Source organism: Triticum urartu, chromosome 2 (assembly GCF_003073215.2).
Source record: "Triticum urartu cultivar G1812 chromosome 2, Tu2.1, whole genome shotgun sequence".
Taxonomy (NCBI): domain Eukaryota; kingdom Viridiplantae; phylum Streptophyta; class Magnoliopsida; order Poales; family Poaceae; genus Triticum; species Triticum urartu.
Window position 1 is genome coordinate 277,145,908 of NC_053023.1, and position 22,770 is coordinate 277,168,677.

Consider the following 22,770-nt stretch of genomic DNA (forward strand, 5'->3'; position numbering starts at 1 on the left):
TAGTCGTCGTTGTTGTTGTTGTAGAGGTGCGTTAGGTGCAGCCGGTGGTGGTGGTGGAAGACGCGCGAGCAATTCATTAAACCTGTCATCGAGCTTTGTTTCGAACGTCTTCTCCATGTCATCTATCTTCTCCATGGCCTCTTCAAATCTGTTTAGCACATCCTGCACCTGTCCATTCATCATTTGCTGAAATTTATCATGCAACTCCTGATTCGTCATGTTCTCCCAGTCAGTCTCGTCGGCTTGTGATCCTGCCATGGTTAGCAACAATAGAAAACACACAAGAATATGATCCTACAGAATACTAACAAGAGGTGGTGGTGGCGGGTGTCACAAATCCGTCAAGCAAATCTCAAATTCTTACCAGTTCTTACCCAGCAGCAGGCGGTGATCGGCAACCGTTGTAGTCAAAACTCTCAAAAGCTTGGATAGAGCGATTGCCAGGGAGAGTCAAACGCACGACGCAGATGTATGTGGAGCTGGGAAGGCTTATAGTATGGTAGCAAAAAGGGTCAGCAATAATCAATTCAGAGATGCAAAGTTGAATAAACGCTCAACGACGGTACTGTGCTGGTCCTAGGCTAGACCGTGCTAGAGACGCGAGCCTAGAACACTAACAAAATCACGGCGCTGCACGTAAATAAGGGAAAAGCACACTCTGGAACTTTTTTTTTTCGCTTTTTTTTTGCGCTCCTTTTTTTTTTTGCGAAAAATTACTATAACGGCGAGTGTCTCAAAACTCTTCCCTCGTCAAACTGATAGTATGGGCACGAAAATTTTTTTTTCCACTTTTTTTTTTCGGAAATCAGGGCAGCGACGACGAAAAAGTGCGACAAAAAATCACTATGATGGCACGTGGCTCAAAAGACTCAGAAAAGCCTAAAAATAGGATAGGGAAAAAAAATTTTTGCCCGAGAAAATTTTGGCCTAAAAACTGCCCGGGGGTCTCCAGACTCTTTTTTTTTTTTCCGAGACCTACGCAGGCAAGGAAACACGAATCGGAATTGAGATTGATCTCAAGAACAAACCTAATATGAGAAGAACTCGGATTGGTGGTGGATATATGGTTGTGGTATATGGCAGCGGTGGTGGTATATGGTAGCGGTGGTGGTATATGAATACAGATTGGTGGTGGTATATGGATACGGATTGGTGGTGGTATATGGATAAGGATTCAGAGCGGTGGCGGATAAGCAAAAGTGGTAGATGGGCGATGATGATGGTGCGGCGGCGGCGTGACAACTTATGACCAGAACTCGAAACTCTAAAAGACTAGACTCTAAGACCAGCAACTTGACACGACGATGCAACCGCAAATTCAACAAAGCAAAAACCCTAAAAAGATTATGCAAAGGCTCAGATTGGTTCGGATATGATGAACTAACCCTAATTTTTTTTTGTGGCTTTTTCGTGGACTGTAGGTATGAAGAACAGACTCAATCTAATCTACGAAAAACTGTAAAATCTCACCGAGCAACCTGAAAATCTGATACCACTTGATAGAGGCAAAGGTGTCCCGATGTTTCGATGAGATGGTGGCTATCGTTTTCTGTGGGAGTCGACCTTGACGATCCGACTACGAACGTGTGAGACGTCGCGCCTTAGCAATCGCTAAACCAACTTCCGAGGGGTTATTGACCACGCCGGAGCACGATCAACCTGACCACGAGGGCCTGTTTCCTGCGAGCAAACGAAGAACAAGCAAGAAGCTGAGATTGCAATCTGGATATTGCGAATATAAGATGAAAGCTTTATTGATCAAGGTGGGGTTCTGTGACGTCTTGGTCTGGTCGTTGGACACAAACGAAGTACGCGAAGTTGCAGCTATGGCGAACTTTTAATCTAAACAAAACCCCAGTCTAAACGACGCCCTAAGGGCTGTATATATGGAGGAAGAGAGGGGAATTTCGTGGCCCTTGAGGGTGGGGTCCGAAACCAACCCTAACTTTTGTTTCCCCACACATACGGACTCTAAAAATAGCCTATACTTAAGTATTTCGAAATTACATGGGCCTGGCCCATTAATAAGGTGACGCAGCACCTAGAATAGCCTATGGACGAATATTATGAAGTGGCATCTTGTATATTACGTCCAAGGCTTCATGCACTCCTTATGGCGGCTTCAAAGTCCTGAAATCATCACTTGTAACTCCGTTCTTGATCCCCTTGCGCATGCCATCAACTCCATTCGTGTTCTTGCTCCAATGTTCATCCTTCTCCAAGCTAGGACCTTCATTTGTAAGCAAAACAAATGTATCCAATTTAGGCAGCATCATAATCTCATGAACATTAGAATCATTACCAAGAAACGAAAGTACCTGGTAATTTAATTGGCGTGCGCGAGCTCTAGTAATTGGTCCAGTATATGTAACAGTAGGGGCTGTGGGTGTAACAATGGTATTGATGTCCTCATCATTAATCCACCCATAAAACGTGCAAGCATAGCTTCATTCTCCTCAACAATACCACATCTAATCATGCCAGTTTGTAATTCCTCATAATATTCTTCTACAGAATTTTTTCCCTGTCTTAAGCGCTGCAATTTTTGAAATTCACGTTGATAATATGGTGGAACCCAACGAGTACGCATAGCTGTTTTCAAAGCAGCCCAAGTAGCCGGAATAGGATATAATCTACAATGCTCAGACCACCAAACATATGCAAAACTAGTGAAAACACAAACAGCAGCAGGAACACGTCTCTCCTCGGGGTATTGTAAACATGTAAATCGTTGTTTAGTTTCTAACTCCCAAGTAAGATATATATCAGGAACATATCTACCCTCGAATGGTGGAATATTCAATTTTAGTTTAGGGAGATGGTCATGATCTCGTACCTGAGGGTGAGCCCTACCATTGCCATTATTTGCATGTGGACGACCTGATGGTTGCTGTGCTGGTGGTGGCACGTAGTTCTGATTTTGATCAACCTCATCCTCGTAATCGCCAGCAAAATCACCCTCCTCCGCATCAGCAGCAGGAGCCACAGAAGTAGCAACAGCAGCACCAGCAGTTTGGCCCGACTGAAGAGGGACACGGCTCACTCGGCGAAGGGCTGTTTCCCGACGTGGAGGTAGTCGGTGTTGTTGCTGTTGTTGCAGAGGTGCGGCAGGAGCAGCCGGTGGTGGTGGTGGAATACGCGAAAGCAATTCAGCAAACTTGTTATCGAGCTTTGTTTCAAACATCTTCTCCATGCCATCTATCTTCTCCATGGCCTCTTCAAATCTGTTTCTCACATCTTGCACTTGTCCATTCATCATTTGCTGAAACGTATCATGAAGCTCCTTGTTCGTCAAGTTCTCCCAGTCAGTCTCGTCGGCTTGTGATCCTGGCATGGTTAGCAGCAATAGAAACACACAAGAATATGATCCTACAGACTACTAACAAGTGGTGGTGGTGGCGGGTGTCACAAATCCGTCAAGCAAATCTCAAATTCTTACCAGTTCTTACCTGATGAGGACATGACTACCTTGGATACGACCAAAAATATTGCATACATGCATATTTGTCAGGTGATTTCTAATGCAAACTATTCAATAATCTATTTATGTTATCCAGAACAAAAATACTTCACACACTTTTGTGTTTTGTCTAATTGCAGGTGTATGGGACATTTGTACAATCCACATATGAAGACAAGGGAAAAGGAGAAGTTTAGGTTGTGTTCAAAAAGTCCTCTCACGTCACTTTTGGGCCAAGAGAAGATAGAGTCCAAGTCTCTCACGTTTTGGATTCAGATTCGGGCTGCACAGACATACCTGACTCAAAACGCCAACAACTTTTTCATACGGACTCCAAATTGGGTGATTCTTTTTTTGTTGGAAACTAGATTTCGTGCTCTTTCCAACCCAATTGGACTCACCTTCAAATTCATCCGGAGCGTTGAGTTACGGACGAAACAATCTGACGTTGCAGCAGAATCCGAGTCAAACTACAAGCCCAAAGGTGTTGCATCACCTCCACTTGGGCCCATGAGCCTTGTACGACCTAGGGTTAGTTTTAGGCTGCCTTGGGACGTCCTCCCACCTCCTTGGCCGCCACCCCTTGCTCCTATATAAGTAGATCCATCTAGTAGCTTTTTCCTGGGGATTTGTTTAGTTAAAAGTTAGCCATTGCAACTTCGTGTACTTCGTTTGTGTCCGACGACCAGACCAAGACCGCTTACGGATCCCCACCATTATCAATACTTCATATATATTTGCGATATTCAGATTGCTTTATCATATTCTTGCTCGTTCTTCGATTGCTTGCAGGAATAGACCTTCGTGGTCAGGCTGACCGTGCTTCCAGCATCGTCAGTAACCTTAGGAGATTGGTTTAGCGGTTGCTAAGGCGCAACGTCGTGCACGTTTGTAGTCGGATCGTCAAAGTCGTCTCCACCAAATCGATAGTTATCATCTCATCGAAAGATCGGGACCCTCGCCTCTATCAAGTGGTATCAGTTTTCAGGTTGCTCGGTGAGAATTTCCAGTTTTCCTAGATAGATTTATTTTCTTACCTATTGTCCAAGAAAAAGCCACAAAAAAGAGTTAGATCTATTCATCCTTGGTCCAAGCCAGTCTGAGCCTTTGCAATTTTCTTTTCATTGCTTGCATAGTTGAATTATCGGTTGCATCATCGTGTCGAGTTGCTGGTCTTACTGTCTAGTTCGTTTAGAGTTTCGAGTTCTGTTCACATTAGTCACGCCACCGCTGCATCATTATCTCTTCCGCTGTCCACCATCCATCCATCAATTTCCACCACGTGCTACCCACCATTCATTGTCATAATAATAGTTGAGATCGTTCACATCTTCACTTGATCCAATCTGCATCTTATCTAGTTTGTTTTGGAAAGAGGGAGAAAAAAAGAGAGAAAAAACATGAGAGAAAAAAAAGAGAAAAAAAGAGAAAAAAAAGGAGAGAAAAAAAGGAGAGAAAGAAAAAAAGTGTGAGGAAAAAAAAGAGAGAAGAAAAAAAAACAAAATTCGGATCTTTTTAGACTCAATCTCGTAGTTGAATTCGGATTGGAATCTGTTTTGTGCACTGTTCAGTAAAACAGGCATAACTTCCTCATACGAAGTCCGTTTTGCCTCCGCGAGTACTCAAACGAAAGCTAGCGATGAGCCGCATCTAAATAGTTGAAGAAGCTTGTTCAATATTTGGCACCTCAAAATCGGCTTCTAAATAGGTCTTTTTGCCCTCCGAAGTTCATGAACACAGCTTATTCCAGTTTTTCAGGACAGTTTTCGAATTTTTTGACTCCTCATATCAACTCGGAATTGAGTGATTCCTTTTGTGTTTGAAAGCTTGAGTCAATACCATTCTTGAAAAAAAAATCGGCACAAACTTTTTCAGAGGAAAGTTGGAGACAAAGTTGTTGATATATCCTGCTTGGCTATTGTTTCACATCATTATCTTTACTGCCGTTGTGATCTTCACTTATATCTTGCTGTCCAGAGCTACTTAGTATCCTTCATTGATGCTAGTTGTGCTACGACGTGACCTCATTAGTGTTCTAGGCTCGCGTCTCTAGTTCGGTCTAGCCTAGGACCAGCATAGTACCGTCGTTGAGCGTTTATTCAACATTGCATCTCTGAATTGATTATTGCTAATCTTTTGCTATCATATATAGCCAACCCAGCTCCACATATTTCTACACCGTGTATACGCATGTTCCCCTGGCAATCGCTTTACACAATCTTCGGAGTTATTTGACACCGCTGGTTGCCTGTCACCACCTGCCGCATGGTAAGAACTTGTAAGATATTGATATTTGCTTTACTGTGAGCATTTTACAACCACATCCTAGTAGTTCATAGGAACATTATTCTCGAATTTTGGTTCTTGTTTCTACTAATCATGACAGGTTCCAGAGATAGAAGTTCTTCGACGATGGACACATCTTCACCATCACGAGAGTTGGGACAACACACACAAGCATATGGTCAGGTTATCTCTTTACCATCATTTGAGGGTAGATTTAATCCTGCTATTTATCTAGCTTGGGAGCTTGAAGTAGAACAAGTTTTTAGTCACCATGATTTTTCTGAACTTGAGGGAGTACGAGCTACCATTAGAGCATTTACTGGTTTTGCTTCTGTTTGGTGGAGTGTACATTGTAAGAAAAACATTGATAACCAACCCACAACTTGGAAAGTTTTGAAAGCTGTAATGAGACAACATTTTTTTCCTCCTTACTATCGTCGTGAATTGCGTTGCAAATTGGAGCAATTAAAACAAGGCAGTAACAATGTTCATGCTTACTACCAAGAGTTCAAATCTTATATGCATCATTGTGACATAGAAGAATCTGAGGATGATACAATGAATAGATTTTTTGGTGGTTTGAACCATGATATTCAGGCAAGATTTCGGTATATTCCTCGTTGCATTACTGGTATGTATGTCTGTGCTTGTACCTTTGAGAGACAGATACAGGAGGATGCATTGGGTGACTACAACAACTACTATTCCAGTTCATGCTCACCATCGCTGGTTGGTTACTCCACTATTGCACCTACTAGAGCAGCCCCACCTCGGATTGTGAGCGCAATATCATCTCAAGAGTATGGTACATTGTCAACGTCCGTACCTACATCAGCTACATCTTTGCGAGCTAACAGTAAAGGTATTGATGATATAACTTCACATGAGAATGAAGCATGCCTAGTTAACTTGAATGCATCATGTGTTGAGTTACCTGTTGATTTGAGCACACCACCTATTTTAGAGACTCTTGTTACTGTCATGAATGCGTCATGTGATCAAACAACTGAAATATCAACAATTTTGAGTGCACCCATTGAATTAACTGTTGATGCAAAAGAACCAATGTTTAATCATTTTGATATGACCACTAATCTTGATGATGTGATGAGGACATCAATACCATTGTTACACCCACAGCCCCTACTGTTACATATACTGGACCAATTACTAGAGCTCGCGCACGCCAATTAAATTACCAGGTACTTTCGTTTCTTGGTAATGATTCTAATGTTCATGAGATTATGATGCTGCCTAAATTGGATACATTTGTTTTGCTTACAAATGAAGGGCCTAGCTTGGAGAAGGATGAACATTGGAGCAAGAACACGCATGGAGTTGATGGCATGCGCAAGGGGATCAAGAACGGAGTTACAAGTGATGATTTCAGGACTTTGAAGCCGCCATAAGGAGTGCATGAAGCCTTGGACGAAATATACAAGATGCCACTTCATAATATTCGTCCATAGGCTATTCTAGGTGCCGCGTCACCATATTAATGGGCCAGGCCCATGTAATTTCGAAATACTTAAGTATAGGCTATTTTTAGAATCCGTATGTGTGGGGAAACAAGAGTTAGGGTTGGTTTCGGACCCCACCCTCAAGGGCCACGAAATTCCCCCCTCTTCCTCCATATATACAGCCCTTAGGGCGTCGTTTAGACTTTGGGTTTTGTTTAGATTAAAAGTTTGCCATAGCTGCAACTTCGCGTACTTCGTTTGTGTCCAACGACCAGACCAAGACTTCGCTTGTTCTTCGTTTGCTCGCAGGAAACAGACCCTCGTGGTCAGGTTGATCGTGCTCCGGCATGGTCAATAACCCTCGGAAGTTGGTTTAGCGATTGCTAAGGCGCGACGTCTCGCACGTTCGTAGTCGGATCGTCAAGGTCGACTCCCACAGAAAACGATAGCCACCATCTCATCGAAACATCGGGACACCTTAGCCTCTATCAAGTGGTATCAGATTTCCAGGTTGCTCGGTGAGATTTTTACAGTTTTTCGTAGATTAGATCGAGTCTGTTCTTCATACCTACAGTCCACGAAAAAAAAGCCACACAAAAAAATTAGGGTTAGTTCATCATATCCGAACCAATCTGAGCCTTTGCATAATCTTTTTAGGGTTTTTGCTTTGTTGAATTTGCGGTTGCATCGTCGTGTCAAGTTGCTGGTCTTAGAGTCTAGTCTTTTAGAGTTTCGAGTTCTGGTCATAAGTTGTCACGCCGCCGCCGCACCATCATCATCGCCCATCTACCACCATTGCTTATCCGCCACCTCTCTGAATCCGTATCCATATACCACCACCAATCGATATCCATATACCACCACCGCTACCATATACCACCACCGCTGCCATATACCACAACCATATATCCACCACCAATCCGAGTTCTTCTCATATTAGGTTTGTTCTTGAGATCAATCTAAATTCCGATTCGTGTTTCCTTGCCTGCGTAGGTCTCGGGAAAAAAAAAGAGTCTGGAGACCCCCGGGCAGTTTTTAGGCCAAAATTTTCATGGGCAAATTTTTTTTCCCTATCCTATTTTTAGGCTTTTCTGAGTCTTTTGAGCCACGTGCCATCATAGTGATTTTTTGTCGCACTTTTCGTCGTCGCTGCCCTGATTTCCGAAAAAAAAGTGAAAAAAAAAATTTCGTGCCCATCCTATCAGTTTGACGAGGGAAGAGTTTTGAGACACTCGCCATTATAGTGATTTTTCGCAAAAAAAAAGAGGAGCGCAAAAAAAAGAGCGAAAAAAAAAGTTCCAGAGTGTGCTTTTCCCTTATTTACGTGCAGCGCCGTGATTTTGTTAGTGTTCTAGGCTCGCGTCTCTAGCACGGTCTAGCCTAGGACTAGCACAGTACCGTCGTTGAGCGTTTATTCAACTTTGCATCTCTGAATTGATTATTGCTGACCCTTTTTGCTACCATATAAGCCTTCCCAGCTCCACATACATCTACGTCGTGCGTTTGACTCTCCCTGGCAATTGCTCTATCCAAGCTTTCGAGAGTTTTTGACTACAACGGTTGCCGATCACCGCCTGCTGCTGGGTAAGAACTGGTAAGAATTTGAGATTTGCTTGACGGATTTGTGACACCCGCCACCACCACCACTTGTTAGTAGTCTGTAGGATCATATTCTTGTGTGTTTCTATTGCTGCTAACCATGCCAGGATCACAAGCTGATTGTAGTTTCCACGCTCATCTGGTCAAGATAGGAATATATATTTTAATTTGTGGTGGGGTAAATGTTAGAGGTTGCAGCAAATGGAGTATTGTACATTGCGGGTCTTTCAGCCAAGTTTAGAGGCAACCATGTGGGGCCAGTGCTATGATGTGTCGCGTCAACTCGTACAACGAGGAGAAGCTTGATTTTACTACTACACGCCTTCTCCCTCGCCCATACGCGCGGTGGCTCGCATACGAGGACATGCTTTTTCTTAGGCTGGCTGTAATGGAATACTAATATCATGCATATGATACTAGTGTATGATACTACACATCCTAGTGCATAGTATCATATGTTAGTATCATCGATGACTTCATTTATTAGCATGCATGAAACATAGTAGCACTACATTTAATATGATACGGTATCATGATATGATACTCAACCCTCTCTTTCTTCATTTACTTCTATGGCACCTCATCAAATTTGCCTAGTTGGCATGCATGATACTCCCTCCGTTCCTAAATATTTGTATTTTGGGATATTTCAAATCGACTACCACATACGGATGTATATATACATATTTTAGAGTGTAGATTAACTCATTTTGCTCCCTATGTAGTCACTTGTTGAAATCTCTAGAAAGACAACAAGTGACTAGACTACACCTAGACGGAGTACATATGGAGCCCTGTAAACTAGAAAGGAGCATTTGCCTTTCTAGAGATTTCAACAAGTGACTAGACTACACCGAGACGGAGTACATATGGAGCAAAATGAGTGAATCTACACCGTAAATAAATACGTAGTTCTCTCTTTTTCCTCTCCACCTTTGTCATGGTGCACAATATTGAGTATACTAGTAATATCATCTTGAAATTTACGAAGTCACCATAGGCACCTCGTCATTGACGGGAACGTCTCCTAACACGCGATAGACACGAGCGACAGTCGCCTCCATAGGTTCTTGAATGCCATTGCCAAGGAGGGAGAGGGTAGCGGTTCCCGAGACGTTGAACGGTCAATGATGCATCCTCAATTACATGCAGAGGGAATTAATTAGAGAAGCAGAATGGAGCCGGCACGATGTGAATGCAACAGAGTTTGGATTCTCATATAAAGGCACCCACCACTCAAATCCATCTACTCCTAGTCTCTGCGCAACACTGCTCACTCCAATCCAAGACCAAGTGACCAGAAGCCACAAACACCTATGGAGGCGATGGAAGCGAGCGGCAGTCGGCTGTGCCAAATCATCCAAGGCACCGGCCTACAGCCCCGCACCGCATAGCGTTTCCAGATGGTGCTGGCAACCGCCAGCGTCGTAGCCCACGCCGACACCGGCTTCGCCTCTCGCATGGACGACATGATGGTCAACTCCATCCACAAGTCCACCGACGTCAAGAAGCGTGCGGAAGACCTTGTCATACTGCTCCAGCCCGCGCGCCCAGGCTCCTCATTGCCAACCACCCTCATCGACCTCCATGGTGACGAACTCTTTCAAGCCATTGTGGCCCTGCAGGTGCCGGAGGTCGCGACGAAGAATGTGCACCTCGAGGCCGCGCTCGCCGCGAAGTGCCTCGCCATGCAAGAAACCGTCGACCTGCACATCCACGTCTACGAGGAAATCGTCTACATAGGCCACTACAAGGCCAGCGAGGATAGAAAGACGTTGGCCTTCTTCCAGTGGCTGGAATCTTTGGACGCCATTGTTCAGAAGCACGTCGACTTGGCCACGAAAGTCGCTGCTACTTAGCCGATGTTCGGTGGGTTGGCGCCCTGAGTCGAGGAGGTGGACGTCGTCGATGGATGCATCTCTTGTTCTTGCCTCCTATAACCAGCACTGCATCACCTTGTGGCCTTAATATTTTATTAGTACAGTACTCCCTCCGGGGAGTGGTACTGTACATGCTACAGTCTGGACCGTAGCACATTGTTTTTTATGGCCATATCAGCACATTGTTTTCTACTGTTGGTTCACTGGGCTGCCGTGGTTCCCACTCCTCCAATGTGACTAGTATGTACCGCATGATCCTTTGCTCCTTCTTACTACTATGTACTTACTTTGCCGACATGTGGGAGAGCAAGCATCCTGGTCGACGTGTCATGCACCAGATTAGAGTGCGGAATGGAAGGGGGCATCACCCCGGTCATACCGCCAGTAATTCATGACTATAGTGAGTAGTCATATCACAAGTCTTTCCAGCAGTAACGTGCCGTCAAATCGCACAGCCCGACCATTCCAGCAGTAAGGGGCTGTTTGGTTCTAGGACTAGTATTGCCACACTTTGCCACACATTTTTGCCAAACTTGCCTAAGGTTAGTTCATCAAAATGAGAGCCACAAGTTGGCAAGCCTAAGGGAATCTTGCCACACTTTTTGTGTGTATGCCATGTGGGGCCCAAGTGTGGCTTGCCTAAGGTGTGGCTTGAACCAAACACTCACCTAAGTTTGTCAAACTTGCCTAACCTTAGGTGTGGCAATCTTCGGCAAAGTTAGTCACAAACCAAACAACCCCTAAGTAAGTTGAATCCACTACTCCCTCACCTTCCTCGCCTCTCTGTCAAACCACCTACGTGAAAACTGTCGCGCGTACTGCCCGGGAAAAGCCCCACCCTCAACTTTTAACTACGCGAAAATAGTTTGAGCTTGTTCGTTCTATATAAATACTACTAGTACTGTATCTTTATTCACCCGTAGGGTTGTTCAATGAATGGAGGGCCGGGTCCCTTTGGTTGGTGTGTGTAGAGGACTAGGTGCATCATTCACGCGGTCATCGCCGGCAAGGGAGGAAACCAACAGCTGCCGGAGCGGCCCGATCCTCTGCCCGTGCCGTTCTCTACGACACAGCGCCGGCTCTAGAGGTCCTCCGAGCCTTCTCCCCCCCCCCCCCCCCCCCCCGCCGTATTGTGCGCAGATCCGACCTGCCGCCGCCGACCTCCCGACGACCCTCGGGTATAAGTTCTTTGAAAGCAGCCTTGCTCTACTGCCCCTGCTCCCCATGTGTCTGCATGTGCATCTTTTTGTACTCCCATCAGCTCTTGCAATGCCACCTAAATTTTAGTATTACTAGGAAATGTGTCTGTGCGTTGCAACAGGAGAAACAAAATCCTTGCACGCTTGTAGCTACCAATTCAATTTTGTTGTCATTTCTTCTTTTCACCGCCATCGCTAAGGAGGCTAATATTGTCCATTTATTCATAACGAACGTGATCAATCCCAGGACGATGTGCTTTTCATTGTACTTTGGCACAACGTGGGTGCGTCGCTATAGAGTAAACGGTGAAGAATGAGTCCTCTTCCTCGTGTGTTCGTGACCGGTGCTAGCAGGTTTAGTGCGGCGAGCTTGCGTAAGGTGGCATGTGGCGGGAATCATGAGGTCCTCCTTGTTGATCTGGAGTATATAGCAAAAAGGAGGCCATATTGAGCTTGTCGTGATCATACTGTAGCAGTAGTCAATCCACCGTCATATAAGTCATTTAGATGACCTTGTCGACAGTTCATGGGTGCCATTGGAGCACTATCAAACTTTAGTCACATACGCATTGTAAATATATGGATGACTAGGTGCAAAGGTAACAAAAAATATACCGATCAAAATTGTTACCTTTTTATGTTAATGAGATGCAAAAGATGCACCCCGGTCGCATCAGATCAGGACGTGCAATAGGCAACTACAGCCCCGTTGGGCGATAGAGACTGAAGGTTTGTGTCATAGCCGATGAAATAGCCGGAGCCACCGTAAGATTGTAGATATAGCACTCGCATTATTAAGCTAGCAAAGTTGTCGATCCTGATGGTTGGATGCTCACACGTTACAAATTCATCTCAGTGTATAGAAAAATATAAGTCCGACTGGATGCTCACATGTTACACATCCATGTCCGTGTATAGGAAAAACAATCGTTCTCTCTTTCTATCATTCTCAATCCATATTAATTCTCATGTTCGTGTATTTTTTTCATTTCTCTCTCTTTCTCCTTCATTCTTTATTTCTTGTGCAATTAGGATCAGCGACTCCTTTTATATGCAATTAGCGTATATTTCGTTTCTCTCTCTTTATTCTTCATTCTTTATTTCCTGTGAAATTAGGACCAGCGACTCCTTTTATATGCAATTAGCATATATTTTCTTTCTCTTTCTTTCCTTTTCTCAGCAGCTACTCCTTCTTTATATGCAATTACCATATATTTCCTTTCTCTTTCTTTCCTTTTCTCAACAGCTACTCCTTCCTTCTTTTATATGCATTTTAGCATATATTTCCTTTCCCTTTCTTTCCTTTCCCAGCAGTGACTCCTTCCTTCTTTTATTTTTCCTTTCTCATTCCTTCTTAATTCGAGGCTCCTTGTTGATTATCATACAACTCATATACCTATATAAATCAGTGGAATTAAATTGAAAAGGGTGAGGTGGGACTAATTATCTGACAACAAATAAGTTTGTTTGGTTGGTTGTGTCCTTGGAGTGGTCCAGCTCGGCCCATGTATTGGAGAAATTAAATGTTCAAATAGGTTCAGTTTCTACCTAATAATATGAAAGTTCAGCTGGCTGAATTGGCCCTAACTCTGAGCGACCCTGGTTCGAACCACAAATTTTTGCATTTTTCCACTGTTTAACGTTCCAAATCAACTAAAACAGGGACAACAGATTCAATAAAAAAACATAAGGACTTTTCTATAAAAAGTACACGGCGGTGAACCCATGCCCGTCTGTTGCACCGGGAGAGAAAATATGTGTGTACTTAAATTAAATGTAATGGGAAGCGGAGTGGAGCTAGCAGCAACTGTATCTGAATTAAAAACACTTCCTCTTTACCATTGTACTAAAAACCTCCAGGATTCATGTCGCGCCCATCCAAAGGCTTCGGAGGCTTCCTGCCACTGCGATCCTCTTTGCCACTGCCGAAGGAACTTAAAATTCTCCTCTCTTGAAGCCATATGTAGCTTCAAGTAGTTGATGGTATGTGGATGCAGAGGAAGATGAGTATATAATGGGTTGGTTCTGAATCTTGCAAGCTGGGAATCAATGAGATGTGTAGTCATCTTTGTTGTACTTATTATTTGAATCCTATTTGTTGGTTCTGAATCTTGCAAGCTGGGAATCAATGAGATGTGTAGGAATCTTGCAAGCTGGGAAACACGGCATGATGATGCAGAGGACAACAACCATAACAAACAGTTCAAACTTGGTAGTATTATCTGTGTGAAAGTGCGACAAATGTGTTGATCGTGTGCGTCTTGAGAATAATAATTCTAATTGTTGTGCATGTTGATCATGTGGCACTGATAGAACAAGCCAATGCATTGTTTGCTCTAAGTATAAATTTCTATTAAAGCTAATTAAATTTAAGTAAAGTGACCACTAACTCTTGTCATTACAGTAGCAATACAGACCCGCTCGTGAACCGACGTGTGGTCGGAGTAGGTTTCTTAATGGAGGCGTTTGAATGCGCCTAGGGCGCATCCATCTTCTGTCGGGCATGCAGCGGGTGAGGGAGGGGTGGTAACTGTTAGCACATGTACACACTTAGTTTGCTACTGAATCCAGTTCCCTAAGAGCTGAAAAACGAACTGCTGTCACCGCCTACCCACTCGTTCACTTGAAGAGACTCCAATGGCGATCCGAGGGGTGAGCCTGCTGGATATGGACTTCAGCAAGGAGTTCCCCTTTGAGTTCACTGTTCAGTCCTATGGCTGCACCAAGTTGAATGTGATGTACACCAACGATCCGGACTCGGTGAAGCTCTGCCTCGCCAAGTTCAATCAGTACCTACAAGACGAGAAAGCACAAGGTCGCAGGACTAGACCTTGTGCCCATCCATTCGTCTACTGACAGGGACCAGTGGATCACCGTCACCTAGGTATGTGTGCGGGACGAGGTTCTCATGTACCACTGCTGTAGGGCCATCAGAGTTTCTGGAGCATTCACCCGTTTCATCGGCAGTGCCAACTGCACCTTCGCTACAGTGGAGAGAAGGAAGAACGCGACGATTCGGCCATCTGGTGCAACAAGCTTGTCGAAGCAATACAAGATCATTGGCAATGGGCAGGAGAAGGACTCCGTGGTTGACCTCGCCGAGACCATCATCAACCCCTGATACGCCAACATGAAAGAAGACAATGATACCAAAGGACCTGAACACGTGGGAGGTACCTCTGAATCAAGCCTACATAACCTATGCAACCAAGGATGCATACGCATGCTACGACATGTACAGGCGGATCTTGGACATGAGGGCGTGTCTGCTTCCCGTATCCGATGAGTACACAGATAGCGGCAGCGTCATGACCAAGCGTGCCAGGAAGGTCTAGATGTTGTAGTTTATCTGTTTATAAGCACCTTTATCATCTAAGAGTTTCATGCATTAGCCTATGTGTCGTAATTATCTGTTTTGTCCGAAATATTTCTTTTAAGAACCCATTAACCTGTTTGCTTTTTTTAGTGGCTATTTGCTTATGTATGTAACTAGTTCACTCATCCATTTAAAAAAAACTAGTTCACTCGGCTGTCGTGCTTTGAATCTCCTTCCTCCCAACATATTCCCCTTCTCAGGTGGACCCAGCAAGTCTCGTACACAAACATACGGGACCAACCACCTATCCATTTATATTTCTTTATTTTGTTCAATCTTTCATCCTCTTCCTATATAGCGGTTGGCCATCATAGCCTATGGCGTTGGCCAGGCCATCCCTCTACTCCCGCACATTGTCCGGCGGCGGCAGCTCCACCGGCCCACCCTGCACCCGAACAAGTCAACCCTCGTACTCCCCTCCGCATGCGTCTTCCCCCACTCCGGTTCGTTCGGTCCGAGGTCTTGACGTCGTCCTCCACCTTGGTGCTCTCGTCGTGGTGCCGCCGTCTGTCGTTCCCAACATGGTCAGCAAAACAAGAGGAATCGGGAGACAACTGTTCGTCGAGAGGCTGACAGTCCCGGGCCCACCAAGTCCATGGCCTAGGTTTTGTTGGTTAATATGGGCAACCCACGACATGTTTCAACATTTTTTGGATCCAGAAGGTATCAAGTGGCCTCTAGGCCTCCCAACCTAGCTTGTCTATAACATCAGCAACCCAAGTTATGTTTGTTTTTTCAAGACGACGCATAGCTCAGTTCTATTTTTCTATAAGAATGCAAAACTGAACCTATCTTTTCTATAAGAATGCAAAACTGTACCTATATTTATATCTTATTTTATTACACATATATATATAATAGAAACAACATAAGGTTCCGTTAAACCTGTCGTTCGTCCAACCATTTTATAGACCTTCCCACTTCCTTTATTTTTTGTTTTCATTAATCCTATACCTGAATTTTCTCCCACTTTCTTTCTGGATGTAAACTGAGTTTTCTCCTAGTAATTTTCCCTAGAACCAACTCAACTGTCCCATGTCTAGCCTAAAAAATAATAATACCAAACGTCCTATTAACTCATCAAATTAAAATGATATTTAATTTCATAAATTGAAAGTTCTTACAAAATAATAGTAATAATTGTTTATATATATCTTGGAAAGTTAACTCCTAGTGATTGCATACATAAGCTTGCAAAGATTTTACTAACCAATGCAGTAATAGACGTGCAATCATGTGTTTATGTTTTTATAACATTTCTCTGTCCAGCCCAACATGATATTTTCACCCAGCCCAGCAAGTCCGCGAATTTCAAGAAAAATGCAAATGGGCTTTAAATTCTACCATATATATATAAACGGGCTGCATAGATGCTGCCTTATTGTTTCACCCAACCCACCAAATGGACTGGCTGACATGTGGGCCAGTAGGTCGAAGCCTAAGCAAGGCGTTGGATTTACATCCAATGGCCGACATTCTTCTTCAATCTCTCTTCTTCTTCCCCAGCGCTGCCGGGACCGCCTGCTCCAGCCTCTAGCATCCAGCGGTGTTGTTTTGCGCGCCTCAGCGAAACGCTACCCCACCGACAGCCAGGCCATCCCTCCATTCCGCACCTCCTGTTATTCTCTGCCGAGTGTAGGCACACCTCGCACCCGAACCAGTCAAGTTTCCCACTCCTCTCCGTCTGCGACTCCACTGTCGCGTCTTCCCCATCTCCGGGTCATTCCAGTCTAGGGCCTCGCCGTCATCCACTGCCTCGCTGCGCTCGGTGCAGCGTTGTCAACAAACGAGAGTCATCGGAAGACGACTATACGTGGAGAGCCTGACGGCTGGGACCCACAAGGTCCATGGTCGCACGCAAGGAAAGTTCCTCCTTATTAAGTTGTTTCCTCCCCCTAACAGCTGGGACCCACCAGTTGTATCTTCACACGGAAGGAAGTGCCTCCTTGTTATGCAAAAAAAACATTCCTCCCAATGACAGCTAGGGCCCGGCAGATTTGGTGGCTGACTTGTGGGCCTACTAAGCAGACATACACGCAGGGCTTTGTCAACTTGATCAACAAATGATTCTAGCAGCTGGACCGTTGGATGTTAATCCAACAACCGTGCTCCTTCTTCAACCTCTATTCTTGCTCCTGTTTCCCATGGGCGGTAGTGCTGCCGCGCACCCGAACCAGTCAAGTTTCCCACTCCTCTCCATCTACGACTCCACTGTCGCGTCCTCCCCATCTCTAGGTCGTTCCAGTCTGGGGCCTCGCCGTTGTCCACCAGCCTTGGTGCGCTTGGCACGGTGTGGTCAACGTGGTCAACAACCGAGAGTCATCGGAAGATGACTGTACGTGAGAGGCTGACAATGGGGACGCACCACGCCCATGGACGCATGCATGCAACTACATCCTTTTTACCCTGAAAAATAATGTTTTCTCCCACTGACTGTTGGGACCAACCAGCTACATCTTAGCACACAAGGAAGTGCGTCCTTATTACGGGCAAAAAATATCCCCCTGACAGCTAGGACCCAGCAGCTATATCTTTGTATGGAAGGAAGTGCGTCGTTATCCTCCCTGACAGCTGGGACCCACCCGGTCGAAGCATATGTACCGTTGTTTGTCTTGTCGGAACGTGTATGTACATACTGGTCGATCGGCCTCTCTGCAAGTATGAACCATGGTCGAGTAAGTAGCGGCACATGTCATAGTAGAGCCCCCCACGTAGCAGTTTAGGTTGTCCTGTCTAAACCGTGTACACATACATACAGCCACACGCCAAAAAATACGGCCACGTACTTACATACGGGCAGGGTCTCGAACGCCTACTCGCGCATACGTACGGCAGGGTTCGTGTACAAGGCTAGGTCGGAATGGAGAAGCTGCGACGTCGTCGTATTCATGGGAAGGCACTGGAATGCGTCTTGTTCATCGGGAGGCAACGGAATGCGTGTTGTTCATCGGGAGTCAACCGGCTTGGACGGAACAGCCGATGGAAACGAGGCATGGCGTACCGTAGAACGGTGGAAATGGCTTTGTGTTCGACCGTCCATGGTCGAAACGGGATCCTGTTCATCGGGAGGGGTCTGGCGTACCGCAAAATGTAGGAAGCGAACCTCCTATGGTGGAAACGGGGTCCTGTTGATCGGGAGGGGTGTGGCGTATCGCAAAACAGAGGAAACAGGCTTGTGTTGGAGCGCTACGGTCGAAACGGGGGTCTTGTTAATCGGGAGGGATGTGGCGTACCGCAAAATGGGACTCCACCGGATACTGTTCATCTCCACCGTCGACTGCCTCCACGGGCTACTATTCATCCACCGTCGACCTACTCCAGCCTCCACCTGCGACTATTCATCCACGGGCTCCTGTTCATCCAGCCTCGACCGCGCGCTCCTCCACCAGCTACTGTTCAACCAGCCCTCTCCACGGGGTCCAGTTCAACCATCCCCCCACGGGCTACTGTTCAACCAGCCCTCTCCACGGGGTCCTGTTCAACCACCCCATCATGGGCTACTGTTCATCCAGCCCTCCACCGGCTACTGTTCAACCAGCCCTCCACCGGCTACTGTTCATCCAGCCCTGCACGGGGTCCTATTCATCCAGCCCTCCACTGGGTCCTGTTCATCCACTGGCTCGATTGATTGGGGTACTGTTCATCCAGCGGCAACGGCCTCTACTACCACGGGGTCCTGTTCATCCAACCCCCCCTGGGAACTATTCATCCAACCCCCCCCCCCAACACTGCTCACTATTCATCCAGAGGCAGCATCGATCGCCTTCAGTTAGCAACAGTAGCGAACGAATCACTCGGGTTTCAGTTAACAGCAAGGGATCGATCGATCGCTCAGGTTCAGTAACGCATGGCCTACAGTGCAATCGCTCGGGTTCAGTTAGAGCCCAACGCCTCGCTCGGGTTCAGTTAGAGCACAATGCCTCGCACCCACGCGCGTACGTACGAGAGAAACACGCATCGCTCGGCCCCCGACCACCCACCGTAACCGGGAACTCCCTGATATTTTCCTCGCCCTCGTTTCTACCATGATTTTTTCTGTCAAAGACGGCCCAAATAATGTCATGTAGCTGCGTCTCCGGCCTGCCCAAGACGAAAAGCCCATCTTCTGTAATGATTTTTGTCATAGAAGTAGGACCCCACCACATCTATGATGATACCGGGATTTGTCACAATTATCGTCATAGAAGTCTCATAAGTGTGACAAAAAAAATTTCGTTCGGCCCAAAATTTCACGGATGTGTCTTTATTTGTAGTGAGAAGAGCAGGAGCCGACTACGGATCAAACCAAATGAAAAAGAAGAATGGCATCCACCCCGCTAATCCCAGGCTCCCTGACGCGGAACCTATCCCTTGATCGAAGAAGAAGAAGCAGAAGAACTCCAAACAATCAAGCATCACACTCGCGTTAGATCATCGCATTACCTGTACCTGCAACTGTTGTTGTAGTAATTTGTGAGCCACGAGGACTCAGCAATCCCATTACCATGGGTATCAAGACTAGCAAAGGTTAAAGGATATGGAATGGATAAGTGGTGAGGCTACAACAAGCGGCTAAGCATTGTATGGTGGCTAACAAACGAGTACAAGAATAAGATGAGAAACTACGCAGCGGTCGCGAACTAGTAATAATCAAGAAGTGATCCTGAACTACTTACGTTCAAACATAACCCAACCGCGTTCTCTTCTTGAATGCACCCGAAAAGTGACAATCACGGTTACGCACGCGGTTGGTGTATTTTAATTGAGTTCAGTTCAAGTCCACTACAACCGGATATTAATAAATTCCCATCTGCCACATAACCGCGGGCATGGCTCTCGAAAGTTAAAACCTTGCAAGGGTGTCCCAACTTAGCCCATGACAAGCTCATGATCCGCGGAGACAATGCTCCATCGCGGGACATCTGATCAAACTCGTAATCCCGGTGCACAAGACATTTCGATAATGGAAAAACAAAACGAGCAAGACCACCCGGTGCGTCGATACCCCGATAGGAGCCGCGCGTATCTCATTCTCAGGACAACATCGTCTATGCAAAGTGGACGGTAGCCAAAATACCATCGAGTTTCCCCGAGGTGGCACTACCGACTGCTAGGTAGGTGGACGAACATTCATGTGGAGCACTGGCCTGGGGGTTGGTTAAGGGACCTCGGGGGCCGGCAAGTCCCTATGCAAGTTTTAGTTGTTATTAGGAAAATGGTAAAACCAATGTTGGGCCTTGCTCGAAGAGTTTTATTCAAAGTGAACTGTCAAGAGGGGCCCATAAACCCTCGCCGTGTTAGGGACGAAAAATCAAGGTACATAACACCGGTATGACGGAAACTAGGGTGGCAAGAGTGGAACAAAACACCAGGAAAAAAGGTCGAGCCTTCCAGCCTTTACCAAGTATGTAGATGCATTAATTAAATAACAGATATTGTGATATCCCATCATATCAATGATATCCATGTCCCAACATGGAACAACCTGCAACTAGCAATGCTATAAGAGGGGTTGAGCAAAGCGGTAACATAGCCAAACAATGGTCTGCAAGGATGGTGGAAAAGGTTAGAGGCTATCATGGCAATTTGGGAGGCCTGATAAACAAGTGGTAGGTAGCGCGACATAGCGATAGCATCAAAACAACTAGCATAGCAAGAATAGTAGTGAGATCCAAGGTGACGGTCATCTTGCCTGAAATCCCGCTAGGAAGAAGACCGAATCCATGAAGTAGACGAACTGGCATAGTCGAACGAATCCTCACAATCGCAACGTTACCGGAACTATCAAGAAGAAGCAACACCGGAAAGAAGCAAACGACATGGTAAACAACCAAGCATGATCATGGCACGATGCACAATCAAGTATGATGCATGTCTGGTTTAATGATTCATGGCATGGCATGGCAAAGTGCAACAAACAATAGTACAAGTTAAGTGGAGCTCAATATGCAACGAGTTGCAAATCGACGAAACACCACATTCATTTGTTTAGTTCTCTCTTTTTTATTCTACCCATCAATATTAAATGTTGGTTAACATGGAAAGAGGTGAAGCATAAGTAAACTAACTATTTAGGCAAGTTTAAATGAGTCCGGAAATAAAAAACAACAAATATGAAAAATCCCCATATGCATATTTTGAATTTTCTACTGTTCTTCCCTATACACAATTTTAAAGTTGTTAATCTATGCATTTTTCTACCCCATTTACATGAAGTTTATTTAATTCAAAGCTACGGTTATTTAGTTATGAAATAAACCATTTTAGCATGTCATTTGAGAAAATTTAATCAAACAGCAAGTTAAACATTTTAAACATGGATGAAAGTTGGTTATTGTGAAACTATATGAAATACTAGGCATTTTGCATATATAAAACATTTTAACCCGATGCACCGTTTGTGAGATATTAAATGCATGAAGTATGAGGGTTTTTCCATAAAACATCAGTTCTTGGAATATTAGCCAAATTCGCAGCGCCGGGAAAAAAATACTATGAGCTAAATCTCGAGCGGATTGGGCTGTGGCTCACATTGGACCTGCGAGGCCTGGCTGGGCCAAATCAGGGAAAGGCAGGCCGGCTCCTGGCCCTTGCTCGAAGCGCTGGTCAGCGGGGCAGCGACCGAGCTGCTGCTGCTTGATGTAGAGGCGCACCGCATGGTGACGCCATGCCTGATGGTGGAGGACAGCGATGGAAGTCGGGAGGGGATGGCAGCGAGCCACAGATGGGCGGATCTGGGGCTTGGCGATGACGCATATCCGGCAGGGGCGACTCCAGGGATGAGGCGACTCGGTGAACTCGTGAGACGGTGCCATGGCGTGGTTGACGAGCTTCTGCAGAGGTGAGGGAGATCTGAGAGACGGGAGGGAGCTCGTGGGAAGGAGAAGCAAAGTAGAGGGGCGACGGGGTACTGGCCTGGCCGGCTTGGTCCGACGACGACACTCACCAGCGACGAGGTAAGGAGGAGGAGGTCCGGTCGGTGTGGGGATGCCCCAGATCGTGCGGGGGAGCTCGGGAGGCTCTCCCGATCAAGAACGAGCGGGACGCTACGGCTGGTGGTGGAGGAGGAGGCTCCAAGTGGTGGCAGTGGAGAGGGTGGCTGCAGAAAATGAGGAGGAGGGGCTAGGGTGTCCATTTATAGGCAGGGATCTAGGGTTGGGGGTTTGAGGGGGTTTTGGAGCCCTCCGGTTGAGATCGGATGGCTCCGGACGGAGGGATAGGTTAGGTGGACTAGATTTAGGGGATGTTCGGAGATGATCCGGACCTATCGGTCATGACCATGCGGTTCGAGTTCGGGCGAGGTTTCGGTCGGTCGCAAGGGATTTGACAGGCCATGGAGACGAAGGGTTTGATGGACTCAGAAAATAGAGAGAAGAGAGCAGTCCGGTTGATCTAAGAGAAGGTCAACCGAGACAAGGAAGAAGCGGCAACTATGAGCGGATGCAAGTTTTGAAAACAATGACGGCAACAGAGTGCCAATGCAATGCAGATGATGCGATGATGAATGCAACAAACAAATTAAACACACATC